Source organism: Cryptomeria japonica, chromosome 7 (genome assembly GCF_030272615.1).
Source record: "Cryptomeria japonica chromosome 7, Sugi_1.0, whole genome shotgun sequence".
Lineage (NCBI taxonomy): Eukaryota > Viridiplantae > Streptophyta > Pinopsida > Cupressales > Cupressaceae > Cryptomeria > Cryptomeria japonica.
The window spans coordinates 158374582-158387299 of NC_081411.1; positions in this window are offsets into that span (position 1 = coordinate 158374582).

A 12718-nucleotide genomic window follows, 5' to 3' on the forward strand; every position below is an offset into this window, starting at 1 on the left:
GGGGTTTCTTGGTGGGACATTACAATTTCCATTTAATACGCACACACACACATACACACACACATACATACATAGATACATATATACATACATATGTATATATACATAAAAATACACACACACACACACACATACATGTACATGTACATTATAATATATATATATATGTGTGTGTGTGTGTGTGTGTGTGTGTGTGTGTGTGTACATCTATATATATATATATATATATATATATGTACATATATGTGTGTGTGTGTGTGTGTGTGTACATCTATATATATATATATATACATAATCTAGTTATTAAGCCGAGAGGCTTCTAGAATGGCATCATAGAAGATATGAGCTTTCTAGATTCTGTGTAAACATTTATGACATTAACGTTTTATGCAAAATAATTTAATTTTTGGTCATAATTTAAAATGCCAACTGTTAATGACTTTAAACTTTAAATGAATATAAATTATATGGAGAAAATATTTGTTCGTTATGGGAAGAATATAGCATGCATGAGTTGATCAAGAGGCTCCAAAAGACCTAAAAATTTCATAATCTCAAAATTTAACAAAACTAGCATTATTGGATAGAGCGGGCAAACATGATCTCGACACAACTTGAATTGAGTCAAAAGGAGGTCAGACACAAAAGTTATGGCCGGTCAAACCTTGCAAAAGAAGAGTTGACCAAGTACAATGTTGACATCAGCATGACATAGTATGTATAGCCAACATGATGACATGGCAGTGAGGTACTAACATGGCAAGCTCAGCTGATGACACTAGTAGGCGTGGAGCTGATATAGACCATTCAAGGTTGACATGTGTCCTTCAATAGCAAATGATTAAGCGCCATGTGGCATAGTCTCAAGTAGCCAGCGACATGGTTCAAAAATATTTGAAGTTCCAACTTCTTCATCTCGACGTTCTCTCCTCACCAGTAGACTCCAAGATTCGGTGGCAAGTGACAGGCAAAATGACCATTTTTTTCTTTTAATAAAACTGTATACATGACACTTCATATTATCAATAAACCATAAAATACTATTGTAGGTAACATATATTATATAGCATTATAATTCATAATGTTGATATATATTATTTTAGAATGTATATTATAAAAATTCCATTTATTTAGAATATTATGAAATGGTTGGATATAATTATTTTTATTTTATAATATTTTAATATACTTTTTTCAATAGGAGAAATAATAGGATATAATTATTTAAGTTTCTAACTTTTAAAATATTTTTATATGAAATTTTAGAATAGTTTCTATTTTAATTATAAATAAGATTTTTGGTTATGAATTAGAAACTTAGTAAATTTGAGAATTTTGTAAATATTACTAAATTACTAATTTATTATTGTTTTCTAAATTTTTATATTCTTTTTATCTATAAAAGATTTGCATATCTGAATATGAATAATGAAAGGAGAAATATTTTCATTTATATTGAAGGAACATCTATATTTTAGTGTAGTTTCAATATTTTTTTGATCATAGGTGAAGCTTAAGGTATATAATAACTAGATTACTTGCACATTACATTATTAAAAATAAAAATAGTTTTTAATATTTAATATGCATTGTTGGTTAAATTGATATAAATGTTTAGATGTAAAAGAAATTTTTCATAAATTAGATATTTTTTTGAGAATTAATATTTTTCTTAAAACATCAAATAAAAGACATTGCAATGACCAAACCATCATAAAAAACTCATACCTACAAACCCGCCAAATCACTGCACCATGATAGTTTATTACGAAATTATGAAAACTATTTTTTATTTTGAGAAGTGATCCTTGAAAAGAGGGCTTGGACCAAGCTCTAGGCCCTCCTAAATTTATAAGCTTAAAACAAAAAAAATTATTAACCAATTAACAAAAGGGGCCCGTAAGTAAAGGGATATGAAACCCATTTTTAAATTTTTTTTATTTGATTTGGGAGATATAGTGAAATTTTATTGTTAACCCATAATGAAATTGTATATAAAGGAGATTTTGAGCTTGTAAAGACAATTAGAAAATTGGAATTAAAATTTTTCTTGGGAGGAAATCAAGAATTTTGGGAGATTGATGTATGCATAAAGATTTTGTAAAGTGTATTTGGGATTTAAAGGCATTTGATGCCTATCCCTTGGACACTAGTAAAGGAGAATGCAACAGACTTATGTGTTGTGAGAGACTATGAGAAAAGTTGTATTGCAGGTCTGAAGCTATGATGACGTAATAAGGTTAATTATGCTTGGCATCATTAATGAAAATAGTCCCACATTGAAAAGCTGACCTAGCTTACCCTGAGACATAGCTCATGTTGAGATAACTCTGTTATCAAACTAGTGATCTCTCTTTTTTTCTTCTGTCTTATAATTCTCTCTTATTTTTTCTACTTTTTTTGTTTTAATTTTAATTATGAAATTGAAGTAATTAGTTAATGTCATAAAGTGTAACTGATTCTGTTTGCCACGAGAATAAATCTATAATTTGAATCAAGAAAAAATTTAATTTGTAAGCCTCTATTACAAATCATGAGTAGTTAACCATTTATCTGTAATCATTTTAGATTTTAATTGATTGCATTATTCCATCTCTATGGTATTTTGTGTCTTTCATTTTTTGAGACACTGAGCTCCTTTGATTTGATTCTCCAGAGTCAGTTCACTATACTGGAGTAAGAAGGCGACCATGGAAAAAATTTCATCCATATTGTTTGCGATGGCTGAGGATGGTTAACCGTAGCTTCTCAATTTTTCTTTTGCCATCATGACTTTCTAACGAGATCAGATTTTGGTAGAAATCAAATGATGATGAGCATTTGTTTATCGCCGATTTAATTTATGAATTTATTTGAATGTTTTTGTGTGCTTGGAAAGCTTATGATGGACTTGGTAATAGTTGTGAAAATCCTAAAATAAGAAGAAATTGGAATGAGGAAAAGAAGATTTTCTCAACATTTTGTTCATATCAGTAGGTATTCTTTGGTTGTGTAGTTTAAGAGTGAAATAAGATCTACCTATAGAAATTAATTATTTTTGGTATTCTTAAATTCATTAATTTGTCCTAAGTTTAATCCTACATTTTGTTACACAAAATAAAAATGACAACTATAAAATAATTGCAAAAGTAGAATATTTTGAAACATAGTACATGCAAAAAGAAATAAGTGAAGAAGTTCAAGATGGACGAAATTTACAGTGAAAGAAAAGACAAAACTAACAAGTTTCTTCAAGATAAGAAAAACTTTACTTAACTATTATAGTTCTTATCTACATCTGCAAATAAGGATTTGTGGCATTATAAAATATAATTGCACACAATAGCGTAAATGGTAAGTTGTATCTATGAAAGTTGCTTAGGTGATACAAAAATATGTTACAAGAGCACTATAGCTTTTTATTTATGCAATTATTCAGCATAAATGTCAAATAGTTGATTTTGTTGACCAAACATCCTTTGTTGTTCAACACAAAAATATTTGGTTGCTTGTTGCTTTCCCATGTCTACTGCGTAATATTGTTTCTTTCGTACCTAATTTCTTTGTAATGGAGATGTTATTTTATGTAATTAAAAAACATCCAATTTGCTTTGAATCAATCTTGCTTTCTTTTGTCATCCATATTTCTTAAATTATGTTAGTGTGAATTTCTTTAAAATATTTTCATTGATTAATTATGCCGAGAGGCGTCCTATACAATGTCAGCACATACGTGAAACAAAAAAGAAAGGACAGTTACAGTTGCAGCATATGGAATTCCAAGAGTCTTGCCATATTGTCTCCATTAACCCTAAAAATTATTGAACCCTAGTCCAGATTGAATTCTACCCAAACCCTAATCCTAATTAAACTTTAATCCTAATTTAACTGTAACCCTAATGCAATTGAATCATAAAGCTAATTCAAACCCTAACCTTGACAATATCCCTAATCTAGACCTAATTGAACCCTAAACCATAACCTAATCCTAAACTTCAAGCTTCATTTAACCATAATCTAACCCTAAGTTTAAATATAACCCTACAATTATGCCCTAACTATAACTTGAACCCTAGCCTAACCATAACTAAATCCTAGCCTAAACTTGATCCTAACCCTAATTAAACTCTAATCATAATTGAATTCTTGTCTTAATCTAACCTTTACCATAATCAAACCCTACTCATATTTGAACCCTAACTCTAATTAACTATAACCTTAACCCTTAACTCTAATCTCTCTAATTGAATGCTAACCCTAACCTAACCCTAAAGTTAACTCTAACCATAGAAATAGACCTTACCTACAACCTTGACCTTAATCTAACCCTAACCCTTATTGAATTATCATTTTAATTTAATACTAACCCTCACAATCACCATGCCTTATCCTAACCATAGCCCTAATTAAACCTTAACTTTGACCTTAAAATCAAGCTTTCCTATATAATGATGTAATAATATTATAATATAATTTATTTTAATAAAAAGATACTATATAATATAATAATAATAATTCTAACCCTAACTTATGTTAACCCTAAGCATAATTGTATCCCTAACAATAAAGTCAACCTTAACACTGGACCCTAACCCTAATCATAATCCTAACCATAATCGTAAACCCTAACCTGAACCATAATCCTAAACCAAAACCAAACCCTAACCTTGATCCTAACCCTAACCATGATATACACCCTAACCATTATCATAACCCTAACCCTAATCATAACCCTAACCATGATGTAAACCTTAACCTTCACCATAATACTAACGTTAACTCTGATCCAAAATATAACCATAAATCAAATACTAATCCTAACCATACCCCCAATTATAATTCTAACACTAACCCTAACTGTAATTATACTTACCCTAACCCTACCTTTGATGTAAACCCTATACATAATTGTAACCCTAACACTAAACCCTAACCCTTACCATAATCCTAAGCCAAAACCAAATGTTAACATTGATGCTAACCCTAACCCTAACCATGATATAAGCCCTAACCATTGTCATAACCCTAACCCAAACCATGATTAAACCTTATCGTCGACCATAACACTAACCTTAACACTAACACTAACCATAACCATAATACTTGCCATTAAATAAAGTTTAATATATCTTAGAGTTTAGTATTCGCTTTGATCTTGCAACAAATATATATTATTAAAAATAGTCTGAATAAATATATAAAATTTCATAGATCTCCACATAATAATATTATAATATGATTTATTTTAATAAAAGGTTACTATATAATAATATAATGATTTATTTTATATTTTATCTCTCTGCGTACTTTATATAGATTAAATTAAAATTTAAGGTATATATGCTAGTTGATCAATTACATCGAGAGGCATCCTATACAATGTCAGCACATTCGTGAAACAAAAAAGGAAGGACAATTACAGTTGGAGCATATGGAATGTCAAGAGTCTTGCAATATTGTCTCCATTAACAGGAATGGTAGTGAAAGGCCAGATTCGTAACTACAGCAAAGTCATGGCACCAAAAGGCCAGATTCGTAACTACAGCGAAGTCATGGCACCAAAAGGCCAGCTGTTTTAGCTTTCATAGCTATAGCAACAATGGAAGACCAACCGTTTCATTCGTAACTATAGCGGCAGTGGAAGACTAACCATTTCATCTTCACTATTGGTCTTTTAAAATGAAATTGCATTCTCTTTACCAGTAATTGGATTGGAAGATATTTGCCATTGTTTTACTGGTGATTTGTTTACAAAATATTTTTTTGCAAAGATTGAAATACAGGTTATAGTCCATAAGCTCAACATCTTGTTTAAGAAGACTACGTTATTGGTTTTGAGTTTCCACTCTATCCTCTGCATTTTTTGTTCGGAATATTTGATGCGTGTCTACTATACACCTTGGATTTTAGCCAAAATCAGGTATGCGTGTCTACTATATCTCCAGCAAGATCTTCCCTTTTTTAATTCTTATCATAGGCTCTAAATCTCCCTGAACCAGCAGATTCCTTCATTTTGTAAATCATTTGATTGTTTCAAGATTTGCATGCAGATTCAAATAGAGGTAACATATCTCTCTCTGATATTTGACTGCAATTACAAGAACTAGTAAGCAATCCACCCGGTTGTTGATTTGCATTTCTCTATAATTTTTGAAGAATTTATATGGAATTTGAATGAACTTGAACAAGATGATGAAAAAAATTGATGAAATGCAGAGCTGTGAGAAACAAATGAATGGGAAAAGAAAGAATGGAACCAGTATGCCAATGGAGTCTCCCAATGGTCCCCTTCAACCATCAACGAATATGGGACTCCAATGATGAATGCTAATGCAACCCTTAGAGACACAATTCTTTTACTTTTCATTTGTTTTAATCAAATAATTTTCTGTAAATTTTTATTTAATAAAACAAATTAATATTAATAAATTTAGATAAATAAATGTTTATTATTTAGATTTTAATAACAAATTAGAACATGTGGCCTGTAGAAAGTTTATAATACAGTCAAAAGATATTTTATTAAGTATTTTGGATTTTGGGACTGTTAAATTAGCCCATCAATCTATCAATATTATGATAAAATACATTTGCACACTTTTACTTAAAATATTAATTTATCATTATTAGACTACATAAATAACTGTTCATATTATTTACTTCTTAATGTTGAACTATTAAATTTTATTTTGTTAACATCTCTTATGACGTTTTTTACATAGAATCATTATCTCTTATATTTCGACCAGTGGTAAGAATCCAGTCTTATAATTTTGTTATAGAGATATTTCATGTCTTAGCCATGTACCATTGAAATAACTAATAATAATATAATATCATTTGACCAATATAATATAATAATATTATATTAATTTAATAATAATATATTATTTGAATATAAATATTATATAATTAGTAATATATTTTGATAAAAATGAAAATATATAAATATCAATATAACGATATTAATATTATATAATATGTTATAATATATTATATTTGAATGTTGCTATTGTTAATTTGTTAAGATATTGATGTCTACATGGAATGTTGCTATAAAAATATTAAAAAGGAAGGAAAGAATCTAATTTTCAATTTAGAAAGATTAAAAAGGATTGGAATAATGAAAATAAAAGCAATAACTTTACCAAAAAAAAGGAATGAAAGAATCTTAATTTTCAATTTAAAAAGATAAAAAAAAAATTCTATTTTTCTAAATTCCAATCATAAAAATATAATGTTTCTAAATTCAAAAAAAAAAAGTTTTTAAATTTAAAGTTTCTAATTTATCATTTAGATGAGATTTTTCTATTTTAGTTGAGTTATAAAATTATTTGAAAAATAACATACAATTATTAATTTAGAAAGGTCAAAAATAATTTTTATGTTAATTATAAAAAATTTGAAAGGTTAAAGCAAATAATTTTAATTTTAAAAAACTTTAAGCTATTTTAAAATGTCTTAGTTCTATTAGAACAATGTCTAAAGGTATTTATTTTATAGAAGTATTAAAAAAATGGACATAGAAGATTTTTATTAATATTTCATAAGAAATAGATAATATGTTTTATTTTTATTTTTTTGATAGGTAATTGGCCGAAGCCTAAATAGCTTTTGACTAGAGCTATGAACCAGTGGGGACACAGTAAGGGGCCCCATCCCCATTACATATCTTTGAATTATTATTATTATTATTATTATTATTATGTTTGATTAGATTGACCCCAATACCTTCTCCATCCTATGGAAGGCCAAGAGTCACAACTTAGAATTCCACTTTAGATGTTCCTATTGGGAATTGAACTTGGGAATAGCTTTTGACTAGAGCTATGAACCAGTGGGGACACAGTAAGGGGCCCCATCCCCATTACATATCTTTGAATTATTATTATTATTATTATTATTATTATGTTTGATTAGATTGACCCCAATACCTTCTCCATCCTATGGAAGGCCAAGAGTCACAACTTAGAATTCCACTTTAGATGTTCCTATTGGGAATTGAACTTGGGTCTCCACAATGAGAACCCAGTGTTTTAACCAGTTAAGCTCAACCCCTTGGATAGATAATATGTTTTATGAATGCATAATAGTACAATATTAGCCCTAATTGTAGCATAATATTAACCCTAAACTTAATCTTACCATAATTGAAACTTAAACCTTAGAAACTTAACTCTAACCTTAGAATTAAACACTACCTAAAACTTGAACCCTAATTAAACCCTAAACTTTACTTGAACACTAGAATTAAAAGTGACCCAAAACCTTATCCTATTTTAACCCTAAGCCTAAAGTAATTGAATCATAATCACAATTCTAACCCCAATTGAAATCTAATACTAATCATAACTATGATCAACCACTTATCATAATTAAACCCTAACCTTGACAATATCCCTAATCTAGACCCAATTGAACCCTAACCCTAACTTGACCCTAAACTTAGCTACAACCCTAGAATTAAGCCCGAATTACAAGTTAAACTATAATCTAACAATAATTGAAGCATAGCCCTAGATTTAAACCTAATACTAACTGAACTCTAGCCCTAAACTTAACCCTAACTGAACTTTAATCATAATTGGACATTAATCCATATTAAATGCTAACTCTAATCTACCTCATACATTGATCCTAATTAAGCCCTTACCATAATCAAATAGTAAGAATAATTCAACCCTAACTCTTACTTAACCAAAACCCTAACCCTAATAATAATCCATAGTCCTATCCCTAATACCTAGCCCTAACCATAACTCAAAATGTATCTCTAACCCTAACCCTATTCCTAACCTTAACCATGATGTCGAACATATCCCTAACTATAATCCTAACACTAACCCTACACCCTAACGCTAACCCTAGCCTAACCTAAACATGACCATTATTTAAACCCTAACCCTAACCCTAAACCTAACCCTAACTATTATTTAAGCCCATATGTTGATTCTAATTAAGCCCTTACCATAATAAAACACTAAGCTTAATTGAACCCTTACTCTTACTTAACGATAACCCAAAACCCTAACCCCAATAATAATCCTTAGTCATAACCCCAATACCTATCCCTAACCATAACTCAAAATGTATCTCTAACCCTAACCCTATTCCTAACCTTAACCATGATGTTGAGTGCATCCCTAACTATAATCCTAACACTAACCCTACACCCTAACACTAACCCTAGCCTAACTTAAACATAACCAATATTTAAACCCTAACCCTAAACCTAAACCTAACCATTATTTAAACCCTAACCCAGACCCTAAACCTAACCCTAACCATTATTTAAACCCTTGTCATAAATCTAAACCCTAACCCTAACCTAACCATAATTCTAACCCTAAACATGGCATAAACCAAAAACATAATCCTAATCCTAACTCTAACCCCTAACCCAAACCCTAAACATGATGTAAACCCAAAAAATAGTCCTAATCCTAACACTAACCCCTAACCCAAACCATTACCTAACACTAAACTTAAATATAACCCTAATTGAATTCCATCCATTACCTAACCCTAAGTGTAACTCCAACTCTAGAATGAAACCCTACCTACAACTTCAACCTTGATCTAACCCTAATTAAACCCTAACCTAGTCCAAACCCTAACAATTATTGAACCCTAGTCCAAATTGAATTCTATCCCAAACCCTAATCCTAATTAAACTTTAATTCTAATAACATTGTAACCCTAATGCAATTGAATCGTACAACTAATTCAAACCCTAACCTTGACAATATCCCCAATCTAGACCTAATTGAACCCTAAACTTCAAGCTTCATTTAACCATAACCTAACCCTAAATTTAAATATAACCCTACAACTATACCCTAACTATAACTTGAACCCTAACCTAACCATAACTAAATCCTAGCCTAAACTTGATCCTAACCCTAATTAAACTCTAATTGTAATTGAATTCTTATCTTAATCTAACCCTTACCATAATCAAACCCTACTCATATTTGAACCCTAACTCTAATTAACTATAACCTTAACCCTTAACTCTAATCTCTCTAATTGAATGCTAACCCTAACCTAACCCTAAAGTTAACTCTAACCATAGAAATAGACCTTACCTACAACCTCAACCTTAATCTAACCCTAACCCTTATTGAATTATTATCCAAATTTAATACTAACCCTCACAATCACCATGCCTTATCTTAACCATAACCCTAATTAAACCTTAACTTTAACCTTAAAATCAAGCTTTCCTAAATAATGATGTAATAATATTATAATATAATTTATTTTAATAAAAAGATACTATATAATATTATAATAATTCTAACCCTATCTTATGTTAACCCTAAGCATAATTGTATCCCTAACAGTAAAGTTAACCTTAACACTGGACCCTAACCCTAATCATAATCCTAACCATAATTGTAAACCCTAACCTGAACCATAATCCTAAACCAAAACCAAACCCTAACCTTGATCCTAACCCTAACCATGATATACACCCTAACCATTATCATAACCCTAACCCTAATCATAACCCTAACCATGATGTAAACCTTAACCTTCACCATAATACTAACCTTAACTCTGATCCAAAACATAACCATAAATCAAATCCTAATCCTAACCATACCCCCAATTATAATTCTAACACTAACCCTAATTGTAATTATGCTTACCCTAACACTACCTTTGATGTAAACCCTATACATAATTGTAACCCTAACACTAAACCCTAACCCTTACCATAATCCTAAACCAAAACAAAATGTTAACATTGATGCTAACCCTAACCCTAACCATGAGATAAGCCCTAACCGTTGTCATAACCCTAACCCAAACCATGATGTAAACCTTATCGTCGACCATAACACTAACCTTAATGCTAACACTAACCATAACCATAATACTTGCCATTAAATAAAGTTTAATATATCTTAGGGTTTAGTATTTGCTTTGATCTTGCAACAAATATATATTATTAAAAATAGTCTAAATAGATATATAAAATTTCATAGATCTCCACATAATAATATTATAATATGATTTATTTTAATAAAAAGATACTATATAATAACATAATGATTTATTTTATGTTTTCCATGTTGTGCCATGCGACTGCCGCTAGCATATATACCTTAAATTTTAATTTAATCTATATAAAGTAGGTCAAGAGATATCCTTCTCGAGGTGCCTATTTGACTTTAGGATGTAAAATTGATTTAAAATAAGTGCCTCGAGAAGGATATCTCTCGGCGTACTTTATATAAATTAAATTAAAATTTAAGGTATATATGCTAGTTATGTCCAGAGACGTAACCTACAATGGCACCCACCCAAATTTTGTAGATGTAAGAAAAAAGAAATGTTTCATATTCCCGTTAGTTATAGCTTGCATCACCTAGACAATTACAAACGCCAATAAATGAAGAATAAGAAACGCCATTCGATAAATAATAAGAAATGCAAAGAACACGAGAATGAACTTGATAATATTTAAATATTATATTTTTATATTCAAAGGATCCTGTAACTCTCTGCACTAGCCTTACGATCACCACAACATTGATGCCAACAACAATGTATACGATGTTACAAACCAGAGCAACAATCAATCAGGTATTAGATTGTCCTTTCATTCTACCGTATTCTTATCAGTTATTTTATGGAGCCATTTCCATTGATTCCTTTATAATTTCATTATTGTAATGTATTTTTATTATAATTCTATGCTGGACTCATTTCTTGGAAACTAATTTTATCAATCTTCCCGTCTAGTTTAGATTTGAGCATTTCAAATATTTTTTTAGAAGTAATGCATTATATTAACAATTTAACATTACATCAGTTTCTTGCAATTATTTGAATGCTTTTTAAAGCCATAGTAATATTTAAATTCATATTAATAAGCTCACTCTGTGCCTATTTTGTGATCTTTATCATGCATGAGACTCTTTCTTATAAACTATCCCTCCCATTTGCATTGTTTTATTTATTTATAAACTATCCCTCCCATTGGAAGTACACCCTTCATGTCATTATCCACATTTAAGTGGCCTCTCTATTAATGTAGTGTAGAAGTTGGATTTCAATGAATATTTGTTGCAATGCCGAGTAGAACCTGGATTTCAACAATATGAATCCGTAACATCCCATTTTGTCTATCTCGGATCTTTTGTAATATCTTGCACTAAGGTATAAATAAAAATATGTATATATTTCACAACTTTTAACTTTTTACTAGGAGGGTTTGAACTTATATCTGTCATTATGTCATAGTACTACACTTTACATTTGACATTGTACTATATTACTACATTTTATGGATCATATGACATTATAGGTTATTGTTATCAAATATATAAAATATATTATTAAATTTACATCTTATTCAAGACTTCCCAATATTTTTTATTATGTGTGTATAGACAATTGTAATTAAAGTGGATCAATATTTTCAAATAAGATTTGTTATTTTGATAATATTTATCAATAGAAAACACTTAAAGCTACAATACATTAAAATAGATGTTAGCAATTATAATATTAACCCTAACCCTAATTTAACCCCATCTCTTGCCACAAGCATTATCCTATAATAGTAACTCTAATTGTAGTGTAACCTTAACCCTAAATCTTATCTTACCCTAACTCTTACATAACCATGACCCTTAACACTAAACCTAATTCTTACTTAACCATAACCCAAAACCCTAACCCTAATAATAATCCTTAGTCCTAACCCTAATACCTAACCCTAACC